Below are 22,142 nucleotides of genomic sequence, written 5' to 3'. Positions count from 1 at the left end.
GCTTTGCAGTTTCATGAGGTCCCACTTGTCAATTCTCGATCTTACAGCACAAGCCATTGCTGTTCTATTCAGGAATTTTTCCCCTGTGCCCATATCTTCGAGGCTTTTCCCCACTTTCTCCTCTATAAGTTTCAGTGTCTCTGTTTTTTTTTTAACTTTTGAACAAACAAAATTTTCTTTGAAAAAGAATCTAGTCAATTTCCCTATTTTTTCCTGCTCAAATTCCTCAAAAATAATCCCAAGGTCATTTGACTCTCAGTTTAGAAATCTGAGTGGGTTTTCCCCTCCCCCTCTCTCTTTTGGCCTGAACATATCAGCTGAGCATACTGTGAATATTCTTCCTCAAGAACCTTCCCTGAGCCCCACCTCTTCTTCCTAGGGCCATCCACTTTCCTGGGCCACTGTTGTTTTGTGGGGGATGTAGGTGGGGATGTAGGTGTGTGTGGACAGACTGACAAGCATGAGTCAAAACATCAAGGGAGACAGCTCTGTGTAAGCAAGCATTTAACAAGCGCTTGGATGTCCAAGTGCAAGCAACGATGCTTGAATGCTGTGTATGAAGCCGAGTCATCTCAAAGCCGCCTTTTCAGTCACAGATGAATGAATCTGTAAATGAATCTGCCCATGTGGAGCACATTTTGCTTGAATCACGTGGTTCAAAATCAAAGGGAAACGACTATGAGGAAGACAAACAGAGGGAAGGCTTTCTACATTTTTTTATTATTGTTTTTGGTGTTAAGGCCTGGGGGCTGATAACTGAATGAAATTAGGTTGGACAAACACGGGACCAGGTGGCTCATTGTGTTTAATGAGAACATAAACCTCAGATTTCCATTACAGCACTTAGCCGCCCGGGGTGGAAGTGCAGAGAGGGAAGGCATCAACAGGTGGACCTGCTTCTCCATGTACCCAATAAAGTCTCAGAGAGAATTTTCCCTGGGGAACCAGTAGCTAGGTACAACAAGCTAAATTCTCTTTGGACACTCCATCAAACTGATGGGGACCGTTCACTAGGATTCCAAGGCACGGCACACACTGTTCCCTGCTGGTGACTTGGAACAGTTCCCAGGCTACCTGTAGCCTGGTCTTGGTGATACAGTTATAGCAGCCATAGCTGATGTCTCTTGAACCCTTCTACGCTGTCTTCTCTACAGTTCAAGGAAGGTAGGCTGAAAGCTATCATCAAACCCCAGGACCTTGCAGTCTGGAGTGGAGCAGACAGAAAGGAGCAGGTATTCAGGCCAGTGGGAGAAAGGACAAGGGACTCCAGGTGGGGAAGATCATGGTGTGTTGGGGGACCTTCTGTGGTTTGCTAAGGCAGATGAGGTTGGACAGAGTCAGGCCACAAGGCCAACTTCCTAAGGTGTCAGAGAGCTGCAGCACAGTCCCCAGAGGTTCACTTTTGCAGGTATGGTGGGCCTGGAACAGTGGCTAGGTCATAGGGCTGAGGGGAGAGGCAGGAACACAGCCAGGGAGTGATAAGCCTCCAGTCCTGACTGGCAGTGAGAAGAGAAGACAAAAGAAAGGATCCTGCCAGAGAAGCCTCCCTCGAAATCCCCCATGGGATTTCTAGCTACTGCTCAACCGTCTCCTGGCTAACACTGGCCTCAGAACCAGCTCTTGTCCTCTGGAAAGGTTCCTCGGTCACAAAGCGACTTCCTGTCTGGATCAACTTTCTGGAAGACTCTGGAATGTCAAGGCTCTCCCCATCCATCAAGGGAAGTGGAGCCACCCAGCTCTCTACCCTCAGCAAGAACTTGGGGTCAAGGGCTGCGGGGCATTTGATCTGCTCCTTGGCAGCTAACATCACCATATCCTTCCTGGTACAGAACCCCCTTCTCAGGAGGTCTGGGGTGGGGGGGATGGTTGGGCAGGGATCCAAGAATAAAATGCTGCTTTCTCTGCTCTTGGGCCAAAGCCAAGATTTAATTTTTCATTTTCAAAAACATGAGTGGTCAGACCACAGCTTGGAAATGGAAACCATCCTCCGAACCACTCGCTCTGTCCCCCACTCTCCCACCTGCAGAGCAGGCAAGCGTCCAATGGGGTGAGTGTCGATGTCCCGGCTCAGGAGTGACTGACTGTGGCTTTAGTTCGCACTCACGGTCCCCAGCACAGTTCTGGATTCTCCACAGGTGCCACTGGGATGGCTCAGTGAGACCAAAAGTTGTCTCACACCGTGGAGGCTGAGGCAGAAAGATGAAGGTAAAGGCTAGCGAAAGGTATATGGTGAGACTGTCAGAATAGTGAGGGAGAGGGAAAAGCAGGGAGGGGAGGGGAGAGAGAGAGTGGAACTATGGAGGGAGCTAGATGACAGGTAGACAACTGCATATGCTGAGTGTTCAATAGCAAACACTGCATCTCCAGGGTTAAGCTCAGCCAAGTTCCTTTTATCTGAAAGAATAAAAGTGACATCATCTGTCACTTTACCCTCACACCTATGTTTCCTCCACGTCTGGCCAGGTCTACAGACACTTTTAAAAGAGTGGAAAGCTTGGAGACTGCACTACTCTTAGCACATCACAGAGCTTCTCTGCAGGTGATGTTTTCTCAGCACCTGCAGGGACTGATCACAGGACCCTCATAGAGACCGACATTGGTGGATGCACAAGCCCTTTACATAAACCGTGGTATTTACACGAGGCTCTGGCTCCTTCTCCTAGACCACAGGTGATGGAGGCAACCAATCCACAGAAATGCTGTGTGAATACTCGACTGCCTTGCTTGAGGGATGAGGGCAAGATGAGGAAATCAGTATGATACCTCGTTCCCACACATTCCCTCCACCACTGCTTCCCTTGGAGGACACAGCCATGAGCACAGCTGCTTACTCTGGAGGGGCAGACACCCTGCAGAGCAGAGGAGCCAGCCTGAAGTGAGAGGAATTGGCTTGTCTGAAAGGGACTGAACCCAAGGACTGAAAGGGTGGCTTTCCATGCCCTAGGAGGACCCTGAAGGAACAGAATCATCAAGGAATAGGACTTGTTGTCTGACCTCAGTAGAAGAACTGGCTATAAAATTTGCAGGACCTGGTACCGTAAAAATAGGGGTTTCTTGTTCACAAGGTATTCAGAATTTCAGAACAGTGATGTCAGGAATCCAGCTGTGTGATCTGCTTGAGTACAAGCTGCTGTGCTGGCTTCACCCAAAGTCTATCAGAATTATGTTTGGCCATGCCTTGCATACTGTGGCCTAGACAAGGTGAGACTCAAAACAAACCCTCCCATGAGGTAAACCCACAGCACACAGGAGCTCCTCAGCCATGGCAGGCACAGCTCCACTCCCAGCCTGAGGTAGACCAGCTGTCTCTACCACTTAATGAGTCTGTTCATTTGTGAAGCTTGTATCAGTGGTGCATCAGCTTCACAAAATCATGGGGGTCAGTTCCTAGGAAGAGGCCTCAAGGATCATGGGGGTACCTTAGGGGATTAAACAGGTCACTGAGCAAACCTTGGGGGCTAGAAGTTTATACTATGTGATGTTGCTATTTTTGATCCAATGTCACTTTCATACAGCCTGAGAGTGTGGGAAGTTCTGATTGTTGTCATACTACCTTCTGTTTGCTCTGTCAGAAATTATTCAAACCATACCTCCCTCCTGCCTCCCACATTGGTAGCTACAACAGGCCTGGTCATCAGTTCAGATCCATTTGGTTGCAAAATAGAATTCACCCCCATGGAGATGTGGCTAGAAAGCCATTCCCACATAAGCACACACAGGCTGGGCATGCATCCCAGCATGCTGTCCTGCCATCGGCAGCCATGAAAAGGAGACGCCTGGACACTGTAAGGAAGTAGATCTAGAACACAATACTAGCTCATTAGCTATGACTTGCCCCTTGTGCCTTAACTTCTCTATTTTCTTTATCCCATCATTACAGCAGGTATTTTGGACCAGAGCTAAGTAACTGTCTCATGAACTTCTAGACAATGAAAAGTATGTAATCTAATTACTTTCTGATTCAACCTGCTAGGAAGCTCAAAGGCGATGTTCGGTGTCTATTACACTTCTAGAATCCATGTGCGCCTTTCTTGTCTCCCCAGTTTCGAGCTGTTTAGGGTCACATGCATCTTACTCTGCAGGTGAATGCCCAGAGTCTGACCTTCAAGTGCTTATAGATGTGTGTTGATTCCATAGTCAGTTCAAGTGTTAAGTCAGACCCTGGGCTGATTATTCCGTCCACCCTTCCAACCAGGAGCATGGGAAGCAGCCACTGGCCTGCATTCCTTCTGCAGACTATGAAATACTATGGGTACCAGAGAGATGACTCAGTGGGTAAAGGGGCTTGTGTCAAACCTGAGGACCTGAGTTTGATCCCCTAAACTTGCATGGTAGAAGGAGTGAACAGATTTTGAAAACCTGTCCTCTGACCTCCACGAGAGTGGTGTAGCATGTAAATGATTTACCACATGAGATAGAAGACAGACAGACAGACAGACCAATGATAGATAGGGATATAGATAGATGACGCATACATAGACAGGTGATAGAGATAGATAGATAGATAGATAGATAGATAGATAGATAGATAGGCAGACAGGTAATTTTAAAACAAAACTTTTCCAAGTATAAAAACATGGGAAAAATGGTACCAAGATGAGAATCTGTGTCTGTGGCCCCAAAGATTCCTCTTACCTTTCTATCCCACTGCCAAAGTTAAGGAAAGAGAGATTGTATCCTCCATCCTTGAGACCATACCCCCTCTCCTCTTACTGTTCTCTCTGCATCCCTGCATCTCAGACTCTGTCACTCACACTGAGGCACTTGCTCTCAGTAGTTCTCGATTCTTTGAAAACTGATAGGCTGGTAGAAAGTGGTCGTTAGCATTCATCATTAACTCAACAGAATCTAGAACCATCTTTGAGGCCTTTGAGCTTGCCTGTGGGGGGATGTTCTCGATTGCAGTATTTGATGGGAGAAGACTTGTCTTGACTGTGGGCAGGACTATTCCCTGAGCTGGGATCCTGCATAGAAGAACATGGAGAGAGCAAGTTGAGCACAGGCATGCATGTGTTTGCCATACTCTGCCCTTGACTGCCGATGCAGTGTGACCAGCTCCCTCAAGCTCCAGCCAGTTATCTCCATGTTGTGGTGAACTGCAACTTGGAACTGTGAGCTAACCTCACCCTTTCTCTCTTAAATTGGGATGGTTTATCACAACAACAAGAAACAAAACTAAGACATTGGAATAACCCTGGCTGCTTCCCACAAATGATATGCTCACTCCTGCCCTCTTTACCTAAAATACCCACCATCACTGTGCAAGAGGGTTGCAGACCCACTTCACATGTATGGAAACTGAGGCTCTCAGAAGTAGGTGTGATTTGATCTGCTCCATGCAACCTCAGAGTCAATCAAATGAAAAAGCAGGGAGTAGTAAGGAGTTGATGCAGGAAGAAGCATGACTCTACTACACCTTTGGGGAAACTTTCCAAGTGTCTCTAAGCTCTGAGTTAACATTCTGTTCGGGCCGGTAGCTCCCCTTCTACCTCAGCTTTTAGACAAGCCACTGCCTCGGCTCAGGTATCCTCATGGTGTGGAGGTCTTTCCCAGCATGGGTCTCCCACAGTCTGGACAGGGTGACACTGCTAGCAGATGGCAGGGACATAATGGCACAGGTACAAGAGCTTTGCTCTTGGCTAGCTCTGCTTTCAGGAGTCTTGGATTCTCTCCTTGACTAACACTGGGGTGGGCCACACAGTAGCCTGGTGGTAATCCAGGCAGCTGAATCCAGGACTCCCCTTCTGTCCCAGAGGTACCCCCAACATTGCCACCTTTGTCTTGCAGAGGTGAAGGAGCAAGAGGCAGCAAACGCTCCCTTTCCTGACAACATGAGACACCTCTACTTGGACAGGAGCATCCTAAAGCATGGCCAGTCTGTACATTGGCAAGAATGGGGAGGCAAAGGCTGTGAGCATTTTCATGTGCCAAGCCTTTTCAATATGGCTTCAATCTGTAACCTGGCTTTATAAATGATAATTTACATATAGACATACACCCATTTTGCAGGTAGGGAAAAATGAAGACTCAAAGATCCAAAGTGGCAGGTGTAAGTTCCCGTGGGGAATTTGTGGTAGAGCTGGGATCTGAGCAGGCTCAATGGAAGCAATGTGCCCTGGGACTCTTCTTCAGTTGGCTCTCTGCCCTGAGGGCCCTGTCGCATAGAGGAGACTTCCTGGCACCCTCTGTACACTTGCTCACACTGTCCAGCTCTGCATGCACTGCCAATGGCTCAGACCTGATTTGAATTTGGGGTTCTGTCCACTGCAGCTCAGCAAAGGTTTTTGTTGGAATGGCCCTTGTTTTCCAGTCTTTGAAGACAGTTCAACCACATAGTAAAAGGCAGGTCTTTGCCACAACAAAAGGCAGAAATATCACCAAGGAGTAAACAGAATTCCTTGGCCTCTTCAGAGCATGTGTCAACATCTAACTTGCCCTCCCCTCCCTGTCCCNCCNCCCCCCCCCCCTTCCTTCAGTCTTCTGTCTTCAGGTCTAGCTTTTGCCTGCTTCGAGGAGTCTTCCTGTTCTGCTACTGGCAGGTTGGACCAGAGGCTCAGCAGCTCTCTGAAGCTCCAGTAACAGGCGCCACCTCCAGCAGCTGAGAAAGCACAGGACGTCTTCCTGACACCACAGTGAACCACATGGAAAAGCCATTCGGCGGCTCCCAGCCCTCACCCTGCCCCCTGGCACACACGTGTGGCAGGCCATGGCTCCAGAAACAGGCCTTCCCAGAGCAAAAATGTATGTGACATATGCAAAACATCTTGCTCTCAACTGAAGGCTATAAAGTAAATGCATTTGAAATGGGCTTGCTGAACGATAATTTCTGGGAAGAACAGCCATTTAACACTGGGTCTCTAAAGAGCCCTCACTCCCAAGCAGGCTCATAACATAATGCAAACCAGCAGTCAGACCCCACCTGGGACCCCCGCTCACCAAAGGCACAGTGTTCACAGACTGTGAGTGTGCAATGTGTGTATGTGCAGGCATGTGTGGGGGCACATGTATATGTGTGTGCAGTTTTACGTCTGTATATGTAAATATATATACATATATATATATGTGTGTATATGTGTGTGTGTATATACATACACAGAGAAAGAGAGAGAGACAGAGACAGAGACAGAGACAGATGACAAATAGACAGAGGGCCCATACAGGTGAATATGTGTGTACTCTATGAGTATGTGTGTGGGTCCCCATGGTGTTCTACCCTGGCCATACCATTGCCCTAATCAGTGAGCACTAGGCTGTAGCTCTGCACCCCTTTCCTAGGAGAGAGTCTCAGTCATCAGGAGCAGCTAATGTCCACAAAGGAGAATGCATCTCCTTATGAGGTGGCCTCTGGTAAGCCTGTAGGGATGAGCAAGAACTCAGCATGCACAGACGCTGGGTGACAAGGACCCGGCAGAATAATACCCCTGCTCACCCAGAAGACACCAGCTGTGAGCTGAGCTCAGAGGAAGAGTGTTGCCCTTGACCTAAGGAAGCCCCCCATGCTTGCTTACAACCCTGTCTCCATGGTTACCTCTTCCTGGCCCCCAGTGTCTTTTATTCATACTCTGTGTTTGGTGATCTGTGAATTTACTTTTCTAAGGAAGTGTATTAAATGTTTAGTATTTACTGGTTTTTCTTTTAAGTCTTTAAGACAAGTCCCTTGCGTTGTGGCAACGAGCTCAGGCCTGGACTGTTTTGCTTTGCTTCTTGGTGTCACACTGGGGACATTTGGGGTCACGTAGCTCTTTGATGTGGGGTGTCTTGTGTTGATAATATCCCTGACCTCTACCCACTGGATGCCAGGGCCCACCCCTAATTCTGACAAATCATTTCCAGATACCATCAAATGTCATCTGAGGGACAAAGTCACTCCAGATGAGGACTACTTTTCCAAAAGGTTACTTAGATTCTACCAATACACAACTCCCATGGGGTAAGGTGAGAATGGACAATCTGGTGTCCCTGACCTTACAGTATCTTCCTACAGAAGCCACACAGGCAAGCCAATCAAGAAAGAAAGTATTATTAAGGATCTACGACAGGGCACTAGGCACTGAGACAGGACAAGAAGAATCCAATCTACAGCAGATAGCCTTGTATCAACTTCTACAGAAAAACTTGGAACATGACCCTTTAAGACAAGAGGACTACAGTGGTCCCAAAGCACAGAACAGGTCTAGAGAGGTACCTAATGAGCTCTAGCCCCTTTCGTCCCCCAGTGCAATGGCTGCGTTCCCCAACTCTGGGATCAGCTACTACAGATACCACTGGCTAGCAACACCACTGCCTGGCTTGCCTACTCTCTTTGGATAAGAGGGAAATGTAACAGAATGACCCCTTGAAGCCCTAGACATAGGCACCAGGGCATCTCTGAGCTGAGGCCTTCTGGGGTATGACTATTGCTTGTTATGCTTATAAAGTAGTTGTCAAACTCACCCGAGGGAGAGCAGGGTTCAGAAGCCAGATTCTGAAGACCAAGCTGCAGAGTTCTGATCTTAGAACTCTGACCCGAACCAGCACACCACTGGGACAGAGTTCTGACCCCAGCACACCACACCACTGGGGACAGAGTTCTGATCTATCTTATCTTAGAACTCTGATCCCAGCCAGCACACCACTGGGGACAGAGTTCTGACCCCAGCCAGCACACCACTGGGGAAACTTGGAGTACCATTTGCAGTTGCTTAATATGGCTCTTGTGGGGTTTCTGGGAAATTCACAGAGCTGCGCCTTTCAATTTCATTAGTCACCAGTCACTGGGCCCTGGCATCGTCACACGTGGGGCACTGTGGCTCATAAGCTGCTGAATACCTGAGATCAAGTGCAAGGGGGACCCCAGCTGCCAGATTTTAGGGCAGGGGAGAGGAGAAATCTGGAGCGTGTTTCTCCTTACTGTCCATTCCAGTAAAACGAAACGATCTCTCCCCCAAACATGTGTTACTGCTTAGACCAGAAACTGTATATATTGGTCTAAATCCAGAATGGGCTCTGTGACATACTACTCTGTATGACAAAATTACTACAACCTGCATTCTCTGTAGAAAGCCCGCTGCCGCGCTGCAGAATGATAATTTGTTATACAACAAAAGTACATAACAAGTTCATGTCAGTGTGGGCCAACCCTTGTGGTTTTCAAAAGGAAATCTGGGGTGCATATGGATCCGAGCTTAACAGGCCAACTCCTCCACCTCACCTACGCTCTCTCCTGTGGAGAGCGCTTAGAAAGGGGGGGGGGAGAAGATGGACTGTTTGTACAATCGACCACCTCAAAGTGAACAAGAACACACACATACACACACACACACACACACACACCAGGCAAACCTAAGAACCAAGACAGGTGGCAAGCTGGTGCTCTTAGGCACGAGGCATCTGTGAAAGCACTGACTCACCTACCAAAAGGACAGCAAAGAAGCCAAACTTTGGGAATGTTCCTCTTTCAGCACTGAGCTGTAGCAATCAGGTCTAGAGCTGAGCCACGTGAAAGCCTCAAGACACCCCCCCACACACACACCACCACCAACCACACACACACCCTTTCTGGCCCTTGTCTGAGCTAAGGTTTCACTCCAATGCCGGGCCCCATTCCAGAACCCTCGTCTGTCCCTCTAAGCGACTCCGACAGATCACTCCACAGTATGCGGATTCTCCTTGGGATAATGTCTTGGGAAGTAACAACCTGAAATGTGATCCAGTCGGAGTTCGTTACAGCAGAGTGTTTCTGTATGACACTTTTCACGGGCTGAGATGCAGACGGGGAGGAATCCATGGCTAGAGAAAGTGAGGCAGCACGTGAACCAGCTGGGACTCTAATACACTCAAGGGTGACTCCATCTTTCCTGGTGTGGGAAAAACCATGAAAATACTCCTTCCTCTTCTTTCCTTCTCTCCTTTGCAATCTCACTCCTCATCTAGTCTTCCTCCCCTCTCACTGGACAGTTTTGCAAACTGGGAAGAGGGTGTTCAAACCTGGGAAACTGTACGGAATTTTCTCTTCCCAGGTATATCCCTGGAGAGTGACCCATAAGTCTCGCAATCTTAAATTTACAGAAACAGCTTAGGATCACCTAAGGGCTTAAGTCTTCAGCCTTCCTTAGGCAGCAGGACCTGGGTTTGGGGACCAGCGAAAAATCTATCTTCTTAGAGTTTTTTGGTTTTTTTTGGTTCAATAAAACCTGAAACATATTTTGCCTGGCACTTCTCCTCAAGACTTTTAAGCCAGCGGGTCCTTTCTGGCAAATGGGATCCATATGTGCCCATTCATTGATACTAAGCCACCAGGGTGCTGTTATGCAAGTACACTTTGATGCACAAGGCCTGCAGCACTTGAAGGTCTTGCCTTTCACAAACAGGAAGTTTTCTCTTCTTAGGGTTCATGGAGTGAGAGGCCAGCTCCCCCAGAATGTGGAAGGAAGCTCCAGGCTGTGTTTGTTTTCTACTTGGTGACAGCCACCCCACCCCTTTTCAGCCCCTGCCTCAGGGTGAGGTGGGAAGGGATTTGTGACAGGCGCTAGGGCCCTCCTGGTCACACCCACAGACTCAGCCATTTCCCAGAGTGGGCTCTGGGTGTGTTTACCACTTTGATGGGATGAAAATAGCCCTGCGCTGTGGAGCTGGTGAGGCCATTTGCCTCCCTCCCCTCAGGGCTACTGCATGGATCTGGCCTGTGTCTTTTTCTCAGTAGGGCCAATCCCAGGCAGGTAGACAGCATTTGCAGACCTCTGAGGGGCTGTGGTATTTGAATATGCTGACAGAAACCTCAAGAAGCAACCTGTCTTTTCTGAGGTGGTCCCACCGCCACCACTGGACAGAGGAAGGAGACGCTACCAGAGGTTTGGACATAGACAAGTCTGGGCATAGGATCCCAGCTCTGAAGTCCCCAACCAGAAGACTCAGTTTCCCCTCTTGTGAGACTTTAGACTCAGTGTTAGACCAAAGCAGACCCAGGCCTGGAATCAACGCCTGCCTTGTCTCGTCTTCATCTCTACCATCAGAGACCCAGTCCTCTTTTGGCTCTCCAGCCTCCTCCTTCTTGCTTGCTGCTGCTCTGTTTTGAGTGTTCCTGGGTGGAAGGGGTGGGCTACACCCTGCTCCCAGGAAGCCAGCCAGGGAGGAGGTCATGCCTTAAACCCTGGAGGAGGAGGATTTTACAATTCAGACATCACACTGACAGGTGGGGCAAAGCCCAATCCTAGATCATTGGCCTTTCTGAAATCCTGGAAGTTGCTGAATGAGCCTTCCCGTGAGTCTTGTCTTCACTAAGGACAAGGGACATGCTTATTATTGGTAGTCAGGAACACTGATGGAATGGGTCCCCAAGCCCAGTCCCCCATGTTCATTCTCCCCCCTGCCCCAAAGAGAGTATTCTTTTCACCGCCACATCCTGGGTCAAGGTCCCAAGATGCAGGGAGCTACAGGCATATTGGACTGCTTCACCTCTCACCCTTAGAGATTCTCCATGACATCACCAGAAAAAGCAGTGCACTCCTCCAACCCTGCCTTGTGCAGATGTCCATCAAGCCCTAGCCTTCTGGTTCACCCAACTCTCAGAATAGGCCCCCACCATTTGCATTTGTAAGAGAAGAAGGTATGTCTTACCTAACGCCCCCAACAGCACCAGAAAATTGTCCTGCACACACACCTGTCCCTGCTTACAGGCTCCTCAAGGTAGGTTGCCTCTTGCCCTGGGCAGGAAGTAAACAATGCCTACCACCCTACTAATATCTGAGAGCAGCCCATGGGAGTGGAGAACTGAACACAGCCTCTGTGTGCACATGTACACACACACACACACACACACACACACACACAGAGTGCTCCCTGACACCAAGTCTTGTAAGCCGATTGCCACCAGCAGCCCACACATATGTCACATGCTCAGCCTGGAACCAGAGCTTCAGCCCACTGGTGCAGAACCCAAAGGGTATCCCATCAAGTGACCTCAGCAAGCCTCTTACATTTCTGAGCTCCAGGCAAAGAAGGGATGACTTCTCTGAGAGCCCCTGCAGGTGTGCACTAAGGGTTCCCTCCTGGCAACTATGTACCTAGCCCTGTCCCTGAAAATAAGTCAAACTTATTGGTTTATATCTAACTCCAGAGGGTGCAGAAGTCATTTGCACACTGGAAACCATGTCCACATGACAAGTAGCAGTGTGGAGCTGAGGACTGTGGCTTCCAAACTTCCCCACAGCACAAGAGAAGCTGGATATGAGGATCTTTCTGTGTGTGAAGCTACACAACGTAGAAAAGTGCTGTACTGGCTATTTTTGCATCAACTTGACACAGCTGGAGTTATCACAGAGAAAGGAGCTTCAGTTGAGGAAATGCCTCCATGAGATTCAACTGTAAGGCATTTTCTCAATTAGTGATCAAGGGGGAAAGGCCCCTTGTGGGTGGGACCATTTCTGGGCTGGTAGTCTTGGTTCTATAAGAGAGCAGGCTGAGCAAGGGAAGCAAGCCAGTAAAGAACATCCCTCCATGGCCTCTGCATCAGTTCCTGCTCCCTGACCTGCTTGAGTTCCAGTCCTGACTTCTTTCAGTGATGAACAGCAATGTGAAAATGTAAGCTGAATAAACCTTTTCCTCCCCAACTGCTTCTTGGTCATGATGTTTGTACAGGAATAGAAACCCTGACTAAGTGCAGAGAGTAGACTTCAAGCCTTTCATTCTGAAGGTGACAGGCATGTGAGATTACCTTGTTCTACCCACTCCATGTGTGTATCTGTATCAGAACAAACAGCCACACACTACAGCTACTTACACAGGAGGCCACTAGCCTGTGGGGACTTGACATTACAGTGTGCAAAGCATACCCCTGTGGTCATTCTGCTTTTATCACAGAAATTAACAAATCACCTGAGATGTTCCACACTCACTATAAAACAGGCTTTGTGTTCAACACTTTGCCTGGCTGCAGGCTAAGGCAAGTGTCCTGAACCCATGAAGGATGGGCTGAGCAAGGCTGTGCTCTTTGGCAGGCCAGATGCATCAGGGTGGTTTCATCTTACGATGTGCCGTGATTTATCAGGATGTAATCAGGAGGCACCCGTATAATTTCACTTGTAAAGGCAAACAAATAGAGGCTTGAAAATAGAGGGTGGTGTTCAGGAGTTTAAAACGTTGACATAGTTTTCAAAGCCAGCTTCAGTTTTAAAGCTGATCAGTTCACCCAATCCAAGACTGTCTGGTGGTCGGTCACAGACCTGTGGTTGGAGCCAGCCACTGGGGATCTGGGTCAAGAAGGTATAGGTGTGCCTTGGCGTCAGGCGCAGTCAGGAATAGGAGGGAGAGCAGGAGAAGGGAAATGACTCTCTGTAGGAGGAGAGGACTAGCCCCTGTGAGGAGCAGATGACATCCTGAGTGCATGGATAGTGTGGACATTGGTTCGGCCATGTCGAGGACTCCAGTGCCTCAGACCCATGAGAACGCAAGGCTTTCCTTGGTCTGAGTACAAATGTTGACAGTGCATTCAGAAAGTGTTCATCACAGCCGCCGTCTCTTTCTCCTCCTCCTCCTCCTCCTCCTCCTCCTCCTCCTCCCAGATGACCACACTCTGAGACTGCTCCCCTACACAGACTCCTACCAACATTAGCCAGCCAACATCCTGGTTCAGCTCTATGCAGCTTTCTGGTTTTATCTGCATTTAGCCTGTGGATACATACAAACATACACACATGCACACGTGTATATGTCCACACACACACACACACTGCCTAACCCTAAGAACTCTCATCCTCAGGTCTGTTTTCCTTACCTCTGACCTCACAGTGCTATGCAGTGGAAAGGGAACACCAGCCACACTCAGAACTCTGAATTTATAGCATGAACGGGAAGAAGTGTAACTAATTTTAATAACATGCCATATTTAGCCCAATGCATCAGAAAGAAATCACTGCAACTCGGCAATCAATATAAAAACTCACAAGAAATCTCCAATCTTTTTATCTGCAACTTTCCTCATACACCATTGTGTGTTTTGTGTAGAGAAAGCATTGGTCTCCAGGGGGCAGCAACAGGACCAGGCTTGGCCTGGTATCTAGAAGCTGAAGGTTGGGCAGAGAGACTCGGGGCATTGTGGGTGTCCAGTAAGTGAAGAGTGACTCTTGCTGGCAGCTAGAGTGGACTTTAGAGATGCATGTGTGGAATCTACTTGCCTGGTGAAGTTCACACCCTCAAGAGATGTCAGGACAACGAGGGCTACTACACACACCGCAATACCTGGCACACAGCAGGCACCAAGAACCCACTCTTAGAATGAATATGGGGAGAACAGCTACTGTGCTCTGTTGGTCCGCAGCGGTAGTTCAGATCTTTTCTTGTGGTGGCAGGCTCCGTTACTCATCTGATAAACACTGTGGAAACTCCTCCCCACAAAATCCATACAAACTCAAAATGTTTGGATAAAATCTCACATTTACAGAGTCTCCATAAACCATCTGCAGACTTCTTGGTGTATGGATCCAAGTAAGAAGTTCATGGCTTTAAGAATTCATTTCTATTTCCAACAAATGCTTATCGAGGTTTTTTTTGTTTTGTTTTGTTTTTCTCTCTCTATGGTAGATTCATTCATTTAAGAAGGGAAACTAGCTAACACCCTTTTCAGTTAAGGGAGGCTTACCAGCTTTGTCAGTGAGAAAAAGATTTTGGATGAATCCATTACAACACTTGATTTTTGCCATTGAATTTGGTGTTGTTCTTACAGCATTGATGTGACAGGGCTGTGTCACCATCACTGTACGCGATTGTGGCAGCCACAGATCGGCCTGCCTGACCTGCTCAAATAAGGAAAAGTAGGCAAAGCAGAAAGAGAAAATATATGAAAAGAAGTCTGTGGCCATTGGTTCCTACGGGAAGACACCTGCTCACACCTTAAAGTATTTCCTAGCACTCATTCATAAGATGCTGAAAATAATTAACTTTATTCATATTTCACATTTGCTTTACAGTTACTCATGTCTGCATATCATGTTTGCATTACTTATGTATAATTGCTGTACTTACTTTTATATATTGCTATATTTCATTCTTTCTTTTAAAAAAAAGATTTATTTTATATATGTGAGCACACTGTTGCTGTCTTCAGACACACCAGAAAAGGGCATCGGATCCCATTACAGATGGTTGTGAGCCACCATGTAGGTGCTGGAATAGAACTCAGGACCTCTGGAAGAGCAGTCAGTGCTCTTAACCACTGAATCATCTCTCCAGCCCTACATTTACATTCTTATTGCATGCATGCCTGTGTGCATATATATACAGAACTTTATATGTAGAGTTTATTGTTTCTTAATTACTTTCCTGTGATTATCTTAAAACTTTATTTTAAGTAGCCAATATTGTAGACCTGAGGTACCATATTAGCCTTTATCATCCCTTTGCTGACAGAATTTGGATTGTTCTCAATTACTGCTTTTATGGATAATAGCACTGAAGTGAATAGCCTAAAGATACAAACACATTTCACCTGAATTTCTATACTCTTTCCACATTTTACCTTTGTCCCAATTATAGTCCCATGAGCGGTCCAGGACTCGCTCAGATCCTCTCTACCTGGCAGAGTGAGATCACTGCAGACACAGCAAGAGTGGCCTGGCCCTCTGGCCTCCTCCTGACCTTGCACTTTTAGCCATATCTCAGGCTCTCAGATACCTCCAGGCATCTGGACATCTGGGGTCATCCTGGCGCACTAGGAGCCTAAGTCAAACATTTTCCAGGTGGCCTGAAACACCAGGCACACCCAGGGCCGTCTTTCCTTCGAGCAGAATTATTCTGGAGGTTTATTAAACTCCTGCACAGCTCCAAGAGCTGGCCATATAATGGAGAACCTAACCGATGCTTTCCACTCTAGGGATGGACAGATGTGAAAGAAACGAACACATTAAAATAGGAACTGAGTGATGATTGGTGACTCTCAGTGGAGGGACAGACAGGAGTGTGCCTGGTCTTGAGGCCCCAAGGACTATTCAGCAGTGATTCTCAACCTGTGGATTACAATCCCTCTGGGAGTTCCAACGACCCTTTCATAGGGGTCACACATCTGATATCCTGCATATCAGATATTTACATTGCAATTCCTAACAGGAGCAAAATTTTAGTTATGAAGCAGTAACAAAAATAATTTTGAAGTCGGGGATCCCCACAACATGAGGATCTATTGAAGGGAGGGGCACAGTATTAGGAAGGTTGAGAGCCACTGCCTATAGCCTGCTGAGTTCTCCCACCACCCTGAGCAGCAGCCACTGTCCTTGTCCCTGCTCTTCTTCCCTTTCAATCACCATAGCAACAACACTTTCCCAACAGCATCAAGGTTCTTGACTGAAGGACACATCTTTCCTGTCGCTCTCAGCTGGTTCTCTCTGCCTTTCAGGATAAAACCCAGGGCAGGAGTATTGCACCAATAAAGAAGGAACACATGGAGCCTCTACACAGCTGTTATCATTTCCATAGATGATACTCAGAAAAGAGAGCTCCTCGGATCCTTAAAGGTCATGGGAGAAATGTGTCGTATAGCAGTGCATTGGAAAGACACCGTTGTGGATCTGCATCAGCTAGGTACAGCAAGCAGGAAGAGTCACCCTGGAAGGCAGAGGCAGGATGATTCTGTGCACCTGAGGCCAGCCTGGTCTACATATATCAAGTTCTGGGTCAGACCATGTCTTTTAAAAAAAGGTGGACTTGACAGTGTTCTGGAGGGAGGGGCACAAGGAAGAGGACTGAGGTCCAGGGCAGAAAGAGCACAGTGCAGCCCCAGTGATGAGCACTGCTCAGTGGCCGCAGCCTCCAGGCTACCTCAAGATGCTAAACAAGGAGATGGATACCTATCAAGAACAAAGGGGAATCAGCAGCTGGCCTTGTGGTGGCGGGATTTAACTCCCTTCTGCCAGCCGGGCAGCAGTGTGGAAATGCCAACCTACAGAGTAGGTCAGGGCCATTGGTCACATGGGTAACTAATGACAGTGGCTCTGGAGAGGTAATAAGGGAGAAACAATCAAGAATATGGTTGACTAGAGGGAGGGATGGGAGGAACGGAAATGCAAGCCGAGTCCCTGGAGCAGCTGGAAAGAAGTGCTGTTCACTGATGTGGGGCTCAGGAAAGGCATGTTGGGGAGGTCCGAGTGCATCCTTTGGTGCCCCTAAACAGTCTCACTGAGTCACCCATGAGCGTCCAAGACAAATGTTGTGTGGTAGGTTCAATGGAGGACAGTGGAGCACAAGTTCAATGGAGTAAGTCAATTTGATGTTTTCCAAAAGTATTTTGCACCAATAGCCTGGTGCTCTCTTGGTTTTGTGCTCTCTAAGTCTGGAAACACTAAGCCCATCTGTCTTCCCCAGGAGCTGCATAGCCCAGCCCGTTTACTTACCATAACCCTGAAGCGTGCTCACCACGCTTACTGAAGGAGTCTCCAGTGTGTTTACAGCATCTATTAGTATTCCCTGACACTGAAATGCGAAGGGAAACTCTTCAGGAAATGTTGATCTCACTGGATAGATGCTCACTGTTCAAACCTCAATGATGCCGTGACCCCCCTAGTCAGAGCAGAGCTACAGTGGTGGAATCTGTGGGCACATTGCAAACTCAACACTCTACAACGTGTTCTCCCATGGCCTTCAAGGTGAAGAGAACACGACCGGATGCTCCTGAAGCTCTTCTTTCTGAGCATTGTCTCCAGAGATGAAAACTGTCCCAGGACAGGCTCAGTGAACTCCCTCTTCCTCCACACACCTGCCTTGGGCTTCATCCCGAAATACAGAAACCAAGAGCATCCAGAACGATGACTGGTATGTGCCCTTTGGTTAAGAACCTTGATGTTGTAGGGAAAGTCAAGGTGGTTGAAGGGGACCTTAGAGGGGACAGGACAGTAGCTGCTGCTTAGGGTTGTGGGAGAACTCAGCAGCTATCTCATGGTAGATGGCTTCAGGTGGGACTTTGAGTGAGTGGTTAAGGGGTGGATAGGACAGTATATGGGGTCTCTGAGGAAGTGTGGTCATTAGCCTTGGAGGGAAAGACCTACTAGCACAGCAAGACCCTGACTGCTCTTCCCCCATGCTCCGTGGGAGCTCCAGAGTCGGCCTTGAAGTTGTCCAGATTACCATTCCCATGACTCCTTTGGGACCTCTCACTGGCTTCTCTGTAGTTTATGACAAAGATGGGAATTCTCTAGCTGCTAGAAAGGCAAAGTTCCACCCCACCCCCATTTCACCTCTCGGCCTCCCTTCACCTCACCCCAGTTCTTTTTGATTTGTTTGCCATACAACATGTGGTACACAGTAAGTGTTCAGTAAGGTTTCACTACACATATTCATGACCCTTAATGGGATGTAAAAGGCCATCATGTCAAGGGAGTCTGGGAGCGGGGAGGACGTGGGTTACCTTTATTCTGGACACCATTGTGCTCTGCTTAGAGTCGGGGATTCTGATCTTACTAGAGAATGGAGAGTGTAGAAAAGACACCTGGCAGTCCATGCTCATACAAACATTTGCCCCAAGGCCTAGCCAGCAATAAGGGCTGGGTAAATGACCTTGGTAAGTGTTCCCGCTACTGCCCTGACTGCTCAGCCCTGCTAATCACCAGGTCACTGTTGCTCTCCAGGGAGTATTTAGATAAGGTTTCTAACAGACTGTCAAATCAGTCAGGAAGTACCAGGCTGAACCAACTTGTCCCCACCCACCATATGGCTGCTTGACTGGCTCAAGCCTAGCCTGAACCCCCAACCAGATGTGTCCTGTGGTGTAAGTGATGGTGACACATCTTCAGCACCAGTTACTCTGAGCCACATGTCACCCACATGATACTTAATGATGTACAGCTGGTCCTTTGAGAATCTTTGGCCTCCCAGAGACCCAAGCCAAGGGATGATAATAATTAGAATAATATTTGCTACCACTGAATGCTGGCTAGTAGTCTTAGTGCCAAGTAGGCCAGTTTCTGTGTACACAGACTCTGAGTACGGAAGGACAGCCAAGACTCCAGTAAGTGATTTGCCTGTGTCCACAGAGCAATGGAGTGCAGAGGTAAGATTTGCACCCAGAGCCTCCAAGCACAGTCCTGTTGCTGTGCTCTGGATAAGTGTCTCCCATACTATGGAGTTGGGGATGGACCCATTAAGAGGGAGTCATAGGGGGAGGTGCTTAGGTCTCACAGCGTACCCCAGAAAGGGAATGTGAGGTCCCACCCATTTCTCCTTCCCCTCACCTTGGATGTATGTCCATTGTGATGTGCCAACTTCATCAGAAGCTCACAGCAATAAAATCATTCATCTTGGCCTGGAATCATGAGCCACAGTAAGCAGTTGTTGTTGTTGTTGTTTTCTGTATCAGGTATTGTGTTCACACACTAGAAGCTGACTAACACACCTATTCTTTCAACAGCCACAGTGGAGGTCAGGAAACATCTGTAGAAGGCCACCCTAGCATCCACCTCACCTTTGGGTGCAGGTGGGAAGGAAGACTCACTATTACCCCTCTTTCAGCCAGTGTAGTCTGAGCCAGGCTTCATCCATGCCCTGGCAATAGCAAGCTCAGTTGGGCCCAAACTACTTTCCATATTGCACCTCAAAGCCTTTTAAGAAATGACTCAAGATTGAATTGTGTCCCTCAACTTAGAGGGTTCTCACTGGAAGGACAACTAATTAATGCTGGAATGGGTAGGAGAGACTTGGCCCTGGGACAGCTGGCCTGCCTAGCCCTGAGAATGGTGGACACATATTTAGCTCCTGCCCAGTAGTGGGACATTGGAGCTGTCTACTCCACTCAAGGTCATGTTCCACTGCCCCCTGAATGCCTCTATCCCTGTCCTGCCTCTCATTGCTTCTTCCAACTCCCCGAGAACTCCAGAGCAACAAATGTGTGTCACGCTTTGCTCATGTCTAGCTAATGTGCCCCATACACTAGCAAGTCCTCTAAAAGCTCGGGGGCTGGATGCTTCAGGAGTTTGAGTTTCTGTGCCTGAGGTGTCATTGAGGCAATGAGGGGTGCAGAGAGAGCTTGAGCCTGTCTGATGCTACCATGGAGTTTCCAGTGCGGCTGGTTTACTGATGATGTGATTTGGGTGCTGTCCTGGGTGCTGGAACCAGGATGTGCGAACACGGAAGCACAGCCTGCTTTGGGGAGCTGTCTTGTGCCCAGGGGGAAACCAGCCTCCTGCTGCGAAGACACCGTGTTGCTGTACTTGGCTCAGAGAGCTGGTGTTCCAGCTTAGCAGCAAAATTTACAGCTTCTGCTGCGGTGGGCTGATGAAACGCTTATGGGGGTGTGCCAGGTGCCGAGAGGAGGGTGACAAGGGACATTGCTGTTGCAGGATATTTGGTCACACTGTGAACCCTGAGGTTGTGTTATATACTGGGAAAAAAAACTGTTTCTAGTTGTGGTATGGCTCTGCCCTAGCACACACCTTTAATTCATGAGCTTTCTGTTCATTGTAAACAGGATTAAATAAAATCAACCATAGGCCAAGAGGCAGAGCAAGCAATCCGTTGCCAGGGAGTGAACATAGTGTAAGATAAACAGAGAGTAAGAAGTCAGGAGGACAGAGAGAGTGAGACACAGGAAGTAGAAAGGAGGGACATTCCATTTTCAATTAAAACACGCAGGGATTTTTGAAACTGCACGGAGAAGGAGGACCTACCTCTTCTGGAGATGTCTGCTGTGAAGGAGGGTCAGTTGGGTGCTTTCTCTGCCTCTCCGAGCTAGCAGGCTTTCACCTCAGCATCTGGCTCCTCTTCATTGGTAAAAATTTGAGATTTTATTAAAAACAACACATTGCCCTTTTATAAATTGGATATTTGGTTCTAGAGAGATGGCTCAGTCAGTAAAGTCAGGACCAAAGCAAAAACCAGGTGTTTCAGGCATACTTGTGATCCTAGCACTGGGAAGGTGGAGACCAACAGATCCCTGAAGCTCATTCTAAGTTAAACTTAAGGGAAATAGTGAGCTCCAGGCACAGTGAGAGATTCTGTCTCAAAAACTAGGTGGAGAGCAATTAAGAAAACCTAATGCCAACATCTGTTTCCCACATGTGTGTGCTTATGTGTGCATGCACACATACACACTACACGTGTATAAATAAATAAATAAACAGACAGACAGATAGACAGACAAATTGTTCCATCCAGGCCCTCCTTGACCTATGGCTATAACAATCTTCAGGTCTTCTCCAAAATGGTCCCCAAGCCAGGGAGACAGATTTCTTTCTTTCTTTCTTTCTTTCTCTTTCTTTCTTTCTTTCTTTCTTTCTTTCTTTCTTTCTTTCTTTCTTTCTTTCTTTCTTTCTTTCTTTCTTCCTTTCTTCCTTTCTTCCTTTCTTCCTTCCTTCCTTCCTTCCTTCCTTCCTTCTTCATTTCTTTCTTTCTTTCTTTCCTTCTTTCTTTTAATTACAGATTTCTTATGTGAATTAGAAACTAAGAACCCTGGCAAAAAAGTATAAATTGACTTTATCATAATCCAACTTTATCTCTTTCAAAAGATAAGAAACTAAGACCGTTTGAAAAGCAAATTGTAGAATGGAAAAAAAAATATTCTCAAAAAAGCCACCTGACCCAGAGCTCACACCCAGAGGTTAGAGGACATCCTCTCACAGCCCAGGGAGAGCACTGCCACCAACTGAGGTGAGTGGGTAGAGGGGAAGGAGGCCGTGGGGACCGCAGTAGGCAACTGTCGTGACCCTCTGCTGCCCATCAGCAGGGAAACACAACATAAACTACGATGAGGCCGTGCTGCACCTGCGGAAATGGCTAGCACATGAAAAGGGTCCCAGAAAGCAAGTGTTGGGAGGGCCTGCGGCACCTCAACGGCTTAGGCACCACTGATGGAAGCCTTGGGAGAGGCATGTGGTGCTTTCTTAGTTTTTAACTTAAGCATCTGGGCTACCAAGATGACCCAGTGGGTACAGGTGTTTGCCTCCAAACCTGGGGACAAGAGTTCAATCTCCGGGATCCACATAGCTGAAGGAGAGAATCTATTCCACAAAGCTGTCCTCCGACCTCCCCACGTGCACCACAGCACAATCATGGGCGCACACACATGCACAATAAATAAACATTTAAACATTAAGTGTATATTGACAGAGGCTTGGGAGATGGCTCAGCCCCTGGTAAGGGTGCCTGCTCTACATGAAAACTCATGTTGATGAAGGTTCTTTAACAGCTGG

This window comes from Mus caroli, chromosome 11, assembly GCF_900094665.2.
Source record: "Mus caroli chromosome 11, CAROLI_EIJ_v1.1, whole genome shotgun sequence".
Classification (NCBI taxonomy): Eukaryota; Metazoa; Chordata; class Mammalia; order Rodentia; family Muridae; genus Mus; species Mus caroli.
Note: the sequence above shows the minus strand (reverse complement) of the source record.